General features: G+C 36.2%; 1 protein-coding gene across 8 annotated transcripts in view; it reads right to left on the reverse strand.

The window, feature by feature from the left end:
- The window catches only part of DNM3 (dynamin 3), a 534,534-nt gene that overhangs the window by 244,628 nt on the left and 273,918 nt on the right, over nt 1-15,988 (reverse strand). The gene's annotated exons all lie outside the window — the stretch shown is intronic.

Raw genomic sequence — 15,988 nt, forward strand, 5'->3', positions numbered from 1 at the left:
CCTCATATTTCATTCTAATATTGTGATAAACTTTTTTAAGAAGTCTTAATAGGAGTCCTACAATGCTGAAGCTAGGCTGAGAGATGGGCCATAATAACATTCAGGTTTTGCTTTGTTCTCTTTAGCCCTTGTGACATTCATTTGTTCCTTCTGAACTGCATTCTATTCTTTATTCGTTGTTTGACTGAACCGCAAGTGTTACTTTGTATTTGGATCATGCAGGAGGGTAACAGCATTGCCTAACCTAGTGTCATCCACAGACTAACAAACTTATTCTGAAGTCTGCCATTAAAATCACCAATGAAAAGAGTAAATAATCAAGTCCCCAAACCAAAGTTAGTATTGATAAGTTTATGTTGTTTTAAACAGTGTGTTTGAGCCTATTAATAGGGTAATTGTTAGGATTTTTAAAGTACAGTCAAGCTCCACATGTGATGTTTCAGTCAACAATGGACCGAATATACAATGAATTGTGGTCCTGTAAGATTATAATGGAGCTGAAAAATTCCTACTGCTTAGTGATGTTGTAGCCATTATAGCACAACACATTACTTGTGTGTTTGTGGTGATGCTGGTGTAAACAAACCTACTGCACTGCCAGTCGTACAAAAGTATAGCGCGTACAGTCATGTATAGTACATAATGATGACGATGATAAATGACTGTATTACTGATTTATGTATTTACTATACTATTTATTGTTATTTTAGAGTATATACTCATTCTACTTATATATACATATATACATATTTTTAAAAGTTAACTGTAAAATGGCCTCAGGCAGGTCCTTCAGGAGGTGTTCCAGAAGAAGGCATTGTTATCACAGGAGATGACAGCTACGTGTGTGTTACTTCCCCTGAATACCTTCCAGTGGGACAAGATGTGGAGGTAGAAGATAGTGATATTAATGATCATGACCCTGTGTAGGCCTAGGTTAATGTGTGTGTTTGTGTCTTAGTTTTTAACAAAAAAAGTTTAAAAAGTAAAAAAAAATAATAGTAATTTAAAAACAGAAAAAAAAGTTTATAGAATAAGGATATAGGGAAAAAATATTTTTGTACAGCTGTACAGTGTCTTTGTGTTTTAAGCTAAGTGTTATTACAAAAAAGTCAAAAAGTCAAAAAAATTTAAATTTTATAAAGTAAAAATGTTACAGTCAGCTAAGGTTACTTTGTGATTAAAAAAAGAATTTTTTAAAATATGAATAAATTTAAGTGTAGCCTAAGTGTATAAAGTCTACAGTAGTGTGCAGTAGTGTCCTAGGCCCTCACTTGCACTCCCCACTCACTCACTGACTCACCCAGACCAACTTCTTCTAATCCTGCGAGCTCTAATCATGGTGTTGTGGTACAGTGTCCTATATAGATGTGCCATTTTCTACAGTATTTTTACTGTACCTTTTCTATGTTTAGATACACAAATACTATTGTGTTACAGTCGCCTACAGTATTCAGTAGAGTAACATTCTGTGCAGGTTTGTAGCCTAGGAGCAACAGGCTGTGCCATATAGCCTGGGTGTGTAGTAGGCTATACCATTTAGGTTTATGCAAGTACATTCTAAGATGCCGGCACAACGATGAAATCACGTAATGATGCATTTCTCTAAACATATCCCTGTCATTAAGGGACAAAAGACTATAATTCACAATTTACAGCATGAATCAGATTAAAAACTTTGTATAGTCTTTTAGTGAAAATCTACTGCATTAGCTGTTATTTTGCATATTTCACAGAAACACTCAGGAAACTCAGCAACAGAGGAAGCACACACATCGCCAAATTCCTGCTGCAAAATTATAAGGCAGGAATAGAATCAAATTTTCCTAACGTTCTACCCTATACACAACTGATGATCACATTGTCTATTTCTTAAAACAGATTTCATTAAAATCAACTTAGCACTGAATCTCCTTCACTTTCAGAAAGTAAAAACACGTCTTCATACATATGCTAAATTTCTGAGGAGAACCAATCCACACGAATAGTGCTATGTGGGGCAGGTTGTATTCACCATGGCAGTCTTGGACGATAACTCAGCGTGAGATAAATTTACTGTGATTGAAACACAGTGACAGACGTCATTTGTGACAGAAACTTATTTTTAAACAAAAGCCCTTTCTTCTGAAGACATTACATTGAAAACAGTATGACCCAATGAGGACAAAAGTCTGAGGAATCTAACAGGAGTCACAGGTCATGCGTGTTCTTTTCCAGAGATGCTTCTTATCTCTATCATCTTTTTGCATAGCTTGGCACCAGATAGAAAGTTAAAAGAGGCAGAAATTAATAAATAATGCTGACGGGTCTCAAGTTGCAAGATAATTTTCCAAAGCAAGTATGTGACCATTTAGATGACTTGACTCATTTGTCTCTCTCGTTTTGTACCTTCTTTGTGAGTGTGTGATGGTGCATGTGTACCAGCAAGCAAAACAACTCTTATGGTTAAAGTTTGATCATGGGCATAAAGAAGAGAACCATTGGAACGAGATCCCCAGCATGTTCCTACCAACCCAAGATTATTCATAACTGATTATGACTTTAATATTCAAAGCCACATCCAGTTTATTAAGCCATGATGTTTCTAACTCTAGCTCACACAGTAGAGTGTTAGAGAATCTTATATTTGATGTTAAATACTTTTTTGAAAGTAACAAAATTTTTCTTTATTATACATCAAAACTATCAAAAAAATTTTTAATTCTTTGTTTCTGAAAAACACCACAGGATCTTTTATATATGTATGTATGTGGGTGTGTATATATACATATATGTATACGTGTGTATACATATATATTTTTATATAAGGATTTTAAATTTGGCATTTAAGATTTTATTATTGGTCTTCTTCTGTTGATTAGAAAGATTTTTTTAATCAGTAGAAACCAAAAGTCCTCTGCCCAGCTTTCAAGGCCCTCCATTGCCTGATCCCACTCTGTTTCTCCAACCCTGTTTCCCTCCCTTCCTGCTGCGCACCTTCTATTCTAGACAGGCTATCCTGGATGTTCTGGAGGCCTAGCTCTTCCACTGTCTGTGCCTTTGCTCATGTTCTTCCCACTAATAGGAATGTTCTCCTTTCTCCATCCACTTCCTCACTGTACATTTTCAAGGTCTACCTTCTCCTCTAAGAAGCCTTCGCTGGTACATCCTGACCCCACTCTCCATGCCCATCAAGGTACCACTCAGATCTTAAGCAGGTCCCCATTACTCTCCTCATCTCCTCCTACTCTTCCCCTCACCTTGCTCTAGCCCCTCTTGCCTCCAGGCACACTCTTGTCTTAGGGCCTTTGCACATGCTGTTCCCACCATCTGAAATGCTCCTCCCCAACAATCTGCACGTTCACTTCCTCACTGCTTGCAAATATTATCTCAAATATCACTTTTCCTAACCACCCTATTTAACATTGGAACTATATTCCCAGATTTTCTATTCCTTCTCCCTCCTATATGTTTTTCTGTTGCACTAGTTTGCCATGCAGGCAGGAATCTTTGTTTTATTCACTGCTGTATCCCTGGTGCCTAGAAGTCTGGCACATAGTAAGTACTGTTGAATAAATTAAGTAAATTTATTGAATGTTAACTACAGTCTTCCCTTGGTATCTGTGGGGGACGGTTTCCACAACCTCCTGTGGATAACAAAATCTGAGGATGCTCAAGTCCCTGATGTAAAATGGCTTCGTATTTGCATATAACCTAGGCACATCCTCCTGTATACTTTAAATCATCTCTAGGTTATTTATAATACCTAATACAACGTAAATGCTATGTAAATAGTTGTTATAGTGTACTGTTAAAGTAACAATGACAAGAAAAATGTCTGTACATGTTTGGTACAGCTGAAATTTTTTTTTAATATTTTCAATCCATGGTTTGTTGAATCCATGGATGTGGAACTGAGGGACGCAGAGGGCCAACTGTACACCTAAGTGCTTGCAAGCATAAAAATTAATGAATTCACTGAGATATATGTCCCAAGTGCTTGATACATGCCATATTATTTAATCCTCACAACACTCTGTGACAAAGGTTCTCTTATCATCCCAATTTTGCAGATGGAAAAACGTAACACAGACTGAATTAACTATAGTTAAGTGACTGGTAAGTGGCAGTTTGGGGAATCAGGTCCTCTGACTACAAAAGGGCAAGTTTTTGGCACCTTGTATGTCTTTTAACTTTCTCTAAATGATCTCATGTCCATTCTGTCCTTACCATAGACTACTGGCCAATTACTGTAAGGACTGATTTATTTATAGTATACAATCTCTTTCTAAAAAGGATTTGAGGCAATTAGCTTTAGATATTATTTATCTCTTCCCAGAAAAAGAGGAGGAGGAGGAGGAGGAGAAAAAGAAAAGAGTAAAGAAAACCTATATTATGTTATAACAGTTACCAACCAACATGAGAGAAAAGAAATAGAGAACCCAAGACTTGGCTCTAGTGTCTTTCTAGAAGTTATCAGCTAAGAAAAAATCCTGAGTTGTCTGGAACATGAAAATAAGTCTAGGTACTTAAAACTAAGAAGTTTTCAAAAATATGAATTGCACACACTAGAAGCCCACGGTCTATTAGTTCCACAGAGCCCGGTCCCGGTGCAGGATGGGGTGAGGATGAGGCAGAAGGTTTGGTTCAGAAGCTGTCAGTGGAAACACTGATACCAGTGGAGGCTAACTGAGCTGCTATCCACATCATACACGCTGGCGTCGTCCTATGAAATTTGTACAGCCAACAGTGGTTCTTACCAGTTGGTGCTCAGGCTGTCCTTGTTAAGTATCTTGAAAATCACCCCTGAAGCTAACATTTTTAAGTGTTCAAAGATTTCACAGGTTAATCCATATGATCCTCATAACCACCCTATGACGCAGAAACTCTTAACATTATCCTCCTTTTACAGATGGAAAAAGTCATGAATGATAAGTCAGGCAGCAAAGCAAGTGGGAAAGCTGGACACACACCTGGGCCTAGCTCCACAGTCTCTGCCCTCATCCACCACACTTCACTGCCTAACAACAACAATAAAAAAACTGATTTAGCATTGTCTAAGCAGACCATGGAATATGTTTACAGAACCTGAACACTTGTGTAACTGTGTATTTATTCAAAAGATTAAAATCATTATCATTCTTCTTAACAACTGTTTTTGCCCTCTTGGTCATCCCAAGCAAACTCTTTGAAGGTATGAATTTTGTATTTTTTACCTTTGTGTCTCCAGCACAGAGTCGAATAGCATAGGAATCTGACAAATATTTATGGAGTAAATGAAAGAATAAATGAATGGAGTGACTGGACATTGATTTGCACATCTCATCTGAAAAATGGAAATTTCCAAAGATATAAAACCCTTTAGCTATGAGTGTAAGGTTAGGTAAATTATGTATTATTATTAAGTGTAGCCAGCTATAAGTTTTCAGATTGGAAGTTAAGATAATTAAAAGAACAACACAAAACAAAACAAAAAGTCCAAGCACCATATTAAATGAGTACATAAAATAAACCTTAATTAACTCAGCCTTCCTTCTCCACCATAAAATAGGAGCAAAATCAAGGTATGGAAGGAAAAGTTTTAATCTACTTAAGTACATGATTAACTTAATTTTATAATCTTGATTGCAGATTTTTTTCAAAGTCCATGCCTTACTGAATTCAGAAATGTATGTCTGTTACTCCTAAACATGGGTATGTATGATCTGGGTATATTATGTTCATTAAAGGAAAATCACAATTTAAATGATCAGCCTTTATGTTTCAAATGTTAACATTTTTATTAGTCACAATACACTTTATCTTAATCAATGTATTCCCTTTTAAATGCCAATCTCATAACATACTTAAACTGTATAAGGGTCATTAAATAGAAAACTAAAAAAGAACCTCTAGAATATTTTTTTGAAAATAAAAACAGTTCAACCTTTCTCCTTCTATCTACTCTACCTATGTGCCTTTTCATATATGGAGTTTTAAATAGCTATATTGAAATACTAGGTTAAAATTCTCCCAACTCTAAAAGGGATGATCTAAAACTAACCAAAAAAAAAGAGGTTTTTCCTTCTTCCTTCCCTCTTCTCATTCTCAAAATAATGTCCGCCTACCAAATACTAGAATGAGACTTTCGTTTTAATTTCGACTGAAGCCGATGTTGTAGTTGCATTACTACACTACATCAACAGGAAGCAAAATTACTCATCCATTCCACTGAGCTTTCGAATACTGGAAGATTCAACACATTTTTCTCCCTTCTTAAACAATCCTATGCAATGGGATTAGATTTCGCAAATTCCAAAATACATTTATGATATGGGATTTAAAATTTGAATCCCTTTGCCATTCACTTTAGTTTTAAACAGCTTGTTTATCTTCTTCCTGCTCGCACAAAATTCAGTGCAGAAATAGAAACCAGATTTCTTTACGTAGTGAATATCATGTGGTTTCCACATTTCTTCTGGCAGTAGATTCCCAGCAGACATTCATCTAAAAAATTCCTCCTTGAGTGATTTTTAAGTAAGATGGCATCTGTAGTATTTTGTGGCACATTCTAAATACACTCTCAAATGCACTACAAATGGCCTACACATTGTGGTATTCTATATTGCATTTTTAAAGTCTTTATATAGGTAAATAAAAATTATGCAATGTAATCTAGGAAGGTTATTTTTAGTGGTCATGATTCTTACTTAAGAAGAAATCTCTTTTTGACTCTTTCCATTTAGGAAAATCTCCAATCGATCACTACATGTTTATTCACTTGATTCCCTTTAGGAAACCACTGTGGGCATAAATAGAAACTATAGGCATGACCCCTGCCCTCAGGGAGCTTATAATCAAGTTAGAAAGATATCTTTCTGGTCAAATAATAGTTTAAGAACAATCAGCAGAGAACAAGCAACAAATGGATGACAGAATGGAATGGACAATGAAGTCTATACTCGTTATCTGGAAATATTTGGTATAAAATATTCTTCGCAGCCATGGGAAAGCTGATTAAAAATAAAAGTATAATTGATCTATAGCTCCACCATTCTCTCTCTTTGCTTCTAAATGTTTATTTTATTGTTTACAAAAAATCAGAAGCCATTGGCTCATAGAAAAATTATTTTAGAGGCCACATGGAAGTATAAAAGCAATTTAATTTAGCTAGGGAGCCATTTGTTTTTAAGCAATGCACATATAGGATTACATTCATCTGATTGAAAATTTAAGGAGAAGAAACAAAATCTTATTAAGTAGTCTAGCACATATTTTTACTGATAGCTCAATTTCAAGTCCATGTTCTGAAAAAGAAACAAGAAGAATAAGGGCTGGAGAGAAGAGCGGCGAGTTACAGAAAGTCTCACACTGAGCAGAGGAAAGATGGAGAGGGAAAAGGGGATGGTGGAAAAGAGGAGGAGAAGAAAGGAACAAAAATAATTAATAAACCTATTTTGTTGAATGCTTTTTGATCACTTGATTGAAGTATAGCACGGGAAATTAACACTGGCTTTTGACAAAATAACCAGTTTAATTAAGATTCTCTGCTCTTCCTCTTTTTAAATGGTCAGAGGCACCACAAAAGTCACCAATGGTGGAGGGGGTATTTGCTACAGAACCATAAGCACCTGCCCCAAGGCACTGCCATGATGGCTCTCCAAACTGTTGCCGTATGAACTGTTGCAGAATGTTTTCAAAAGCATCCCAATTTATCTTATCCATACCTTCGAATCAGGTCTCCCAACCACCTCTAAGGTAGGTATCTTTCTACCACCTGACAAATGAGAAAATGGCAGGGCTAAACTTGAACCAATCAATTCTGGGCTTCTTCTCTGATATCTCAGCTGAATTCAAGAAAGCAAAGGTTTCTTTAACTCCAAAAAGTGGAATTTGTTCAAGACAGATGAAACTTCAAAATTAAATTTAACTAATTAAATCTGTACAAACACTAAATCACCAAACATCTTCTGCTCTAGACATTGAAAGACTTGACTTTAATGTCTTGACTATGAATATTAATTCAAAACTATTTCGCAACCATACTATATATTGGTAAGCAAAGGGAACTGCATTATGAAAATTACCTTATGTGGTTAAAATAGTTTTTAAAATGGCCTTTCCAAACAGTTGCTTTCAGCATACACATACACAAAAAATTCACTAAAACTCTTCTATATTAAATGTGAAGGGGACATGTACTGTGGGAATGGCAGTTTTAAGTGGAGAATTTGATATGCTCCAAAAACTTTGCACGTACATACACAGGGCAAATGCACTGAAAACGATATAGTACAGGAATGCAACAGAAGTGGCATTCACCTAAATTAGTCTGAATCCCCAACATACAATCTAAACAAAATCAAATTAAACAATCATAAAAAATAGTTGGAGTTGACATTAACTCAAATTGAATCCAACCTAACCAGTGTTATAATAGCATTACTAGGTGACCAATACCAATTATTTTATGATCCAAAGGCAAAGATGAAATTAAAATTAAGGTTGATTTATAAAAAGAACAAAATTTACTGGAAAGTCAACTCCTACTATCTTTCTTGTTCTTTGTTAAAGGTTAAAAAAATGAGGGACTTAATTTTCCAAAAATTAACCAATTGAAATGTAGTACTGAAAACTTCATAGTCTAGAATTATACAAAAAAGAGAGGGAAGTCCACTATCCTCAAACTGGCTTTAATACTAGCAGAAGGCAACTACTTCTGGAAAAGTCAAAAGATTCCTTTTATACCACTTATTCTCCCTCTTGCTTTCTCTCTTCAGAAAACTTGAAAACAAACAACAATTAGTGAGCTTCTCAGCAGTAACTTCACGAGGCCCTGACAATGCCTGTGCAGGCAGGTTGACCTCTAAGCATCTATGCGGCAGTTGACACACACACTGGCCAGGAAGTACCTGAGGCCATTCCAAGTACTCTCCAGGGAGTACAAATCTTTCAAAGAAAAAAAAAGTATTTAAAAATCTAGTTCTCCAGCAAAACAAGACATTATTTCAGAAGCAGTAGTAATCCATTCTGACCAAGGCTAGTTCCCTCTCGAAAAACCTAAGGTAAAATGGGCACAAAGTAAACTGTACCAGAGGAAAACGTTTTGTTACATGGCTGAAGGTTGAGAATAAAGTGTTCCCCAAACAAAACTAAACCAATAGTATACAAAATGTGTGTGTAGTTTTTAAATACAGTGATGGCTCTACCTATGTAAAAATCAATCCCCTTAAATGTTATATTTGCAAAATTACAAAGGTATTTCATATCTAATATTTCCTCATTAATCTTCAACTGTTACTCTAAAGCTCTGACAGGAACAATTAAGGAAAAAAGAGATTGAAATGTGCCCACTAAAATTAACTTCTAAGGTTACAAAAAACACTGCATGAGTGCAAGGCTTAAAACATGTGCTACTTTAAAAAGGGAAAAGAATTTATTTTGATGTTAATAATTCTTACACAGAGATGATACAGTTTAGTTTAAATATAAATGCAAACATATATTTACAGATGGTACATGTAGTGTATATAATACATAATACAGTATACATAACATGTATGTGCTTACACATACATTCATACATACAAATGTATATATATCTATATTTATCTATCTATCCATATGTCTGTAATAAAACCAGATAAACTCAAGGGTGAGGAAAGTTGTGATTGGCTTTTCAAAAAGATTGTCCAAAGGATTGTCTTAAATAGTCAGGTGCCATTAAAGTGGTTTTAAAACAATCCTGTTCCCTTTCTTTCAGAATCAAGCATTTTATTCTATTTTTGTTTATTTCACATACTGATTTATTTACCCAAGGAGATTATAAACACCTTGAAGGACATAACATACTTTCTTCCTGAGTAGTACCTGCTGTTGCTAAGCTTTGGAATCACCGGGCCAGGCCTCGGGGGTCAGTAACCGAACAAAGGTTGGGTGCCAGGCCTGTTCTAAGCTCTTCTCACACATTAACCCACTTAATCCTCAGAAAACCCTGTTTTACAGATAAGGAAACTAGAGCTCAGAAGAGTTAAGTAATTTGCCAAGGTTGCATCATAACAAGCTGTGAAGCCAGGATTCAAACCCACGCCGCCTAGATCCGGGAACTCATACTACACTGCAAGCCTCCTTGAGCTTCTGCTTCTTCGTCTGTAACCAAGGAGAAATCCTGCCTTTCAGCGTTGTTGGTTTAAACGATATCACATGTGAAAAACACTAACATGGGGGCTGGCATAAAATAAGTGCCCCCAAAAAAGTATCAAAGAAATAAAACAAACCTCTAAAAGCATAAAACAGAATATATTCCTTTCTCTATAGTTTTTGTACTATAGTCCTGAGTGGCACTGAAGTGATACAATATGATTCTGTGTGACAAATTGAACCCACTTTTGGTTGATTAATTACTCAAATAATATAAGTGCTTATAAAGAAATGTGATTAATACTCATTTGCAACATGTAAATAACCTTTCAACATGAACCAATTTATATACCAAGTGCTTTTTTTTAATGTCAGAGTAAAGCAAACTCCAATAGTGGTATGAATGCAAGTATTTTAATATGGTCTCATATGTCCCTGGAAATTTGAACAAATTTTCTGGAGACTTAACAGAATTGAGAAGCCAGTTAAAATGTCTATAATATACACAACTAAATAGACTTATGTTGGATCAAACTCTTTTAGAAATTCATGTAATTTGGGTTTCCCCATTTGCACATACCAGAGGATTAAAATCCTAAAATAAAGACAACATGCTTTGTATTACACAAGTATGCCTATCATTACTAAAAAACTTGGAGCTTCTAAAATGACCTACTGCATAACTGCTGGTATTCTTGGTAAAGCAAAAAGCTTCCCTTCACACACATAGTTCATTGTATCCAATATGCTTAACTTGCACCCCCATCCACCAGAAAGGGTACTTTCTCTACCCCTTAAAAAAAATGGTTTCCGAGTCTTTATGTGACACACATACAGATTTTTTTTTCCTTTGAGATCTCATACATGTTCATTTCTGAGTTGCACTAAGGAAATAAAACATTGATGATGTCAAAAGACATCAAGAGTCAAAATTCTAAAATTGTCAGTGACTTGATGATACCATGTTTCTCTCGTCCAAGTGAGCCAGTACTCATTTTAAAGTCAGATTGTAACGTGGAATTCAACGGAGTTCATAGCACATAGCTTTTGGATGATACTCTCTAGCTTTTGAGAGTTGAAGCAAGAAGCAAACTGCATTCCTAGTATGCTCTCACTTAAAATCTGCCTGAAAAGGCCAGATCTTCTAATTCATTTATCTTGCCTTCCCCTAAAGATTTCAAGACAGTGCTTCAAATTTTACTGGAGTTATAAGTCATATTTTACCTTACTGTGACTGCTATTCAATACAGCCAAGTTTCCAAGGTCTCTCTGCTGAATGTATTACGTTACTGAAAATAAAAATGGCTGCTCTGCACGCCAGTGGTTAGTAAAACTCAAAGACGTAACATTATCTTCCTCAATTGATTTGAGGAAAGAATGTTTATAAAATATATACTGCTTTTGGTTAGGAGCTGATTTCTAAATAAACAGACTCAGCAATGGAAATTTTAGAGACAGGCAAAACAAAACATGCATTTGTAAATGTACGTTTTAAAATCAATTCGCTCACAATCTGTGCCTCTTGCTTTTTGAAGATTGTAAAATCAGTTGCTTTAAGTTTATGATTTATAGCTGTTCTAATTTAACTTCTTTTTCAGTCATTGAAGGAAAATCTCTTAACTCCTCTGGAATATTTCTCCTCTATTTTACAGACTGACGTTGCATCGCTACCTAAGAAGGCACTTCGCTGCAGTGATTTGAAGGCAGCCATTTGTTTGTGAGTCAGGCAAGAGAAGAAAAGGGAAAATCTTTGCCACAACAAATTCCTAGCCTAGTCCTTTTGGCCCTAACAAAATAGGAAATGCAGGAGATTAGGGGACTGCATTGCTTCCAATTAAAAAAAAAAGTGCTAATTCACACAACATAAAGCCAAACTAAGTGAGGCTATCTTCCCTAATTTGCAATGAACTGAGGTCAACTAGATTTTTATCTCAGCTACAAACTGGGAAGGAGAAAACAACAAAAAAGGAAACATCACAAGTTGGTTAGATCCTGCTTTTCACACAAGATTGTATGACTGATAGCTGCACAGGATGCTTCCAGATTAGAAGGCAAAAAATATACAAGGAAATATGGCTGACCCAATGTTCACATTTATTTCAAAAAGAATATTTCAACCTGGTACATAACTGCAGTCCACATAAATAAACGTTAAAATTACACTGTGTTTTCCATTTAAGATAAAAAGTAAGACAGCTTTAATTTCTGAGTTATTAGCATGATAGAGGTTTGATCAGAAGCTGCCCTCATACCATGTAGCTTTTACCCACTCTTTCAACAGTTCACTGAATGGCCTACTATGGGCTAATCCAACAAAACATAAAGATATTGTCCCTGCCTCCAATTAACATATATTCTATCTGGGGAAAAAATTCAAATATGTGAAATAACAATTAGTACAGTTAACATTTCAGTAGAAAACTATGAAAGGGCAGCAGATAATTGACATTTTCATAACAGGAAATACAAGTGCTATAAGAAGCCAGGGTACAATCTTGTCTCTGTAGGCTGACAATAAACTTCTAAGCACAGGCATTGAGTTAGAAAAAACCTGAGTTCTGTCATTTACTATAATCTCATCAAATACTATGCTTAACCTCTCTGAGCCTTGATTACACCATCACTACAATGGGAATGATAATAATATCTATACTATGGGGTTATCATAAGAAACTAATACATTATATGTGAAAGGATTTTGTAATCTGTAAAGAAGCTATAGAATGACCATTGAGAAGGTGGTAAAGGAATCATGCCAAACTGTTACCATTAATGTGGGAAGACAGAAAGGGTTAGGAGGTTGGAAGGGATGATGACTAACTTTCTCTTTACAGACTTCTCTGTTATTTGTACTTTATACTGACTGTGCATTAATCTTATAACAAAAAATTTAAAGCTATATAAATATTAGCAGACATATGCATACTGGATATCTCAATATAATTGTAAACCCTAGTAACCCTGCTCCTATAGAAGAAAGTTACTACATAGAAACTAGCCTCAGTCCTGATTTCAATTTGAGAATTTCTAAAGTCATAAAAATTTGCCAAGCTTGGGAATGATAACTGATTCAAAAAGCGTTTCCTTTCTATAACATTTTCAAATAGAGCAAATTTTGTAGTCATTCAAAACCATCCATTGATTCACTAATCACTTTGGTCAACAACTTTTGAAATAAGTAAGTTAAATAATTTCAGTTCCTCAAAGTCCAGTCTTTGTCACACCTAACTTTGCTTTTCAGGGCCCAACACACTTCAAGTCAACTGATAACTTTACAGACATAGGAAAAGTCATGAAGCCACTTCCAAATCAATGCCAGGGACTTTCCATAGCAGCATGACAGACTTTTTAGAATGAATTTGGTCACTGATTAGTATTCCTAACATTATACACAAGTGTGAGCTCTTTGAGGGCAGGAATCAGATCTTGATTTTCATATGCGGAGTTCCTGGTATTGTGAGGAATAAATACTTGTTGAAGGAAAGATAACTCTAAAACACTTTAGTCACTGGAAGCCCAAGGAGATGAACAAGCATTCTAAGGCTGCAGTCCCCAAGCCCCAGGCTGCAGACCAGATGGGTCAGTGGCCTATAAGGAACTGGGCCACACAGCAGGTAGTGAGGAGCAGGCCAGGGAATGAAGCTTCGTCTGTAGTTACAGTCGCTCCCCATTGCTCACATCACCACCTGAGCTCCACCTTCTGTCAGATCAACAGTGGCATTAGATTCTCATAGGAACACGAATTCTACTGTGAATTGCACATGGGAGGAATCTAGGTTGCGGCTCCTTATGAGAATCTAATGCCTGATGATCTGAGGTGGAGCTGAGGCGGTGATGCTAGTGCTGGGGAGCAGCTGCGAACACAGATTATTGTTACAGAGAGGTCTGACAGCACAATAAATGTAATGCACTTGAATCATCCCAAACCATCCTCCCCCATCCCCATCCATGGAAAAATTGTCTTCCATGAAACTGGTCACTGATGCTTGGGAACTGCTGTTCTAAGGGGAATACAACCTTCATAGCTGTTTCTGGAGAAAAATCACTTAAGATGTTTCAAAAACTGTAATGATAAGTATAAATTTAAGTTCCTTGATTAAAACATTATAAAATCCCTATTTGGTATAGGTAGAACCATTTGAGAGAGTATAGATGTTCAAACTAAGGTGAAATCATAGTGCAGTCTGATCAGAACCCCTTTTTATTTGCTTTACCAAAAAATTTCTAAGGCATGTTTCATCGATATAAATAGAAGTGGGCAGAACAAAGGTTTTCACCGTTTGTTGCAGAAGCAGATCTACACCTGGAATGCTGGCGTCCTGGCTCACTATTGGCTCATCTGTTCATGGCTTCTCTGTGATGATTTAATGTGAGTAAACAGATAGACACTTTAAAAAGGATGGAGTTGGTACCCACATGTAATAAGACTATTTAGATCATATTTAGTCACACTTAACATTATTTCCAGTAATATGCAAGCAGTGACAGAGAAAAAGGGAGTTGAGTCATACTGGACTTGCTCAAGCACTATGGAACAGGCCTAAAGACACAATTACGGAAGCAAAAGTGCAGTGATATGAAGTAATTCTTTTGATTTTTATCGATGACTTAAATCTCTCTATGAATGATGTACCTAATGCGAACCTCTTTGTTCCATCCTCAGATGCCAGATAATTCATTTTTATATTATTCAATCTTCCTCACAAGATAACCAGGGCTTATCAAAACTTTCCAACTCTTTAGTGGTACATTAAGAGAAGCCATTTTATGAAAAACGAATGCTTTAAGACAGTTCCCACTTAAAGCCTTTTTGAAATATTCAACCCATCATATTTAAAAGAGGTATATTTTTGTACTTCTAAAAAGTATTGCAGAATTCCAGTAGAAATTAATTGCTCTGGCTATAATTATTTAAAGAATGCTAAGTTTCTTGGTTTGGTTAGTCAAATTAAACCTGGAAGCAACCTAGAAAGTTTCTCACATTTTGATCTCTGGAAAGGCAATTAATCAAGCTCATGTTTGAGGCAACTCTAAATTTAATTAGAATTCTACGGAGGGAAAGTCAGAGAACTGTACATTCAGAATATTCAACAGTATAAATAATTGAAAACAGCCACAACGGGGGCGGGGGGGGGTGGGGGGGACAAAAAGTAGATACCAGTGGGCTGTTATCTTATAACCTTTGGTCAAGCGGTGCTTGGCAAATTTCAACAGATTTAGCTAACCAGAGATAAAACTAGACATCAAAACAACATGAAAACAAAACAAAAGCACTAAAACAGAATCAGAAATTACCAGCGAAAGACAACGATATACCTAATAGCATGGATCTACCAGAGGCAATTTGTTGGGAGACCAGAGTCGTTATTTCATAGTGAATGCTTGAAATCCAAATTTTAAAGTTTCTTTAGGTCAAGCTATAGCACAGCTTTCAGGGAGCCAGCCAAAATAGCTGAGGGAAACTGGGAAGGGCACATGTGGAACTAATTACTCATGTAGAGGCCATGACAAAGAACATTTCTCCAGACTTTTCATGGGGGCTTCACTTTCAGGAAGTTGCTATAATTACTGTTCAAGTCTAGAGCAGCCTGCAAGCCGCTGACAGATCGAAGAGACAAGAAGGAGAAGGGAGGGGGAGACAGAGAGGGGGGAAAAGGAGGGAAGGAGTGGGGGAGGGAAGAAGGGAGAGTGGGGGAGGGAAGGAGGGAGGGGGGGAGAGACAGAGACAGAGAGAGAGAAACTTATCTGCCCTTTTTGACGAGTGAAATACCAGAAAATAAAGTACCACAGGAAAGCTCAACAAGGTTTCCAAATGAGCTCTGCCTTTCAGAGTTTAACTTTCTGTTTACTATTTTATCTACCCTCTATCTTCAAATTACTTCTCTAGCCCGGG

This window comes from Lemur catta, chromosome 3 (assembly GCF_020740605.2).
Source record: "Lemur catta isolate mLemCat1 chromosome 3, mLemCat1.pri, whole genome shotgun sequence".
In the NCBI taxonomy this organism is placed as follows: domain Eukaryota; kingdom Metazoa; phylum Chordata; class Mammalia; order Primates; family Lemuridae; genus Lemur; species Lemur catta.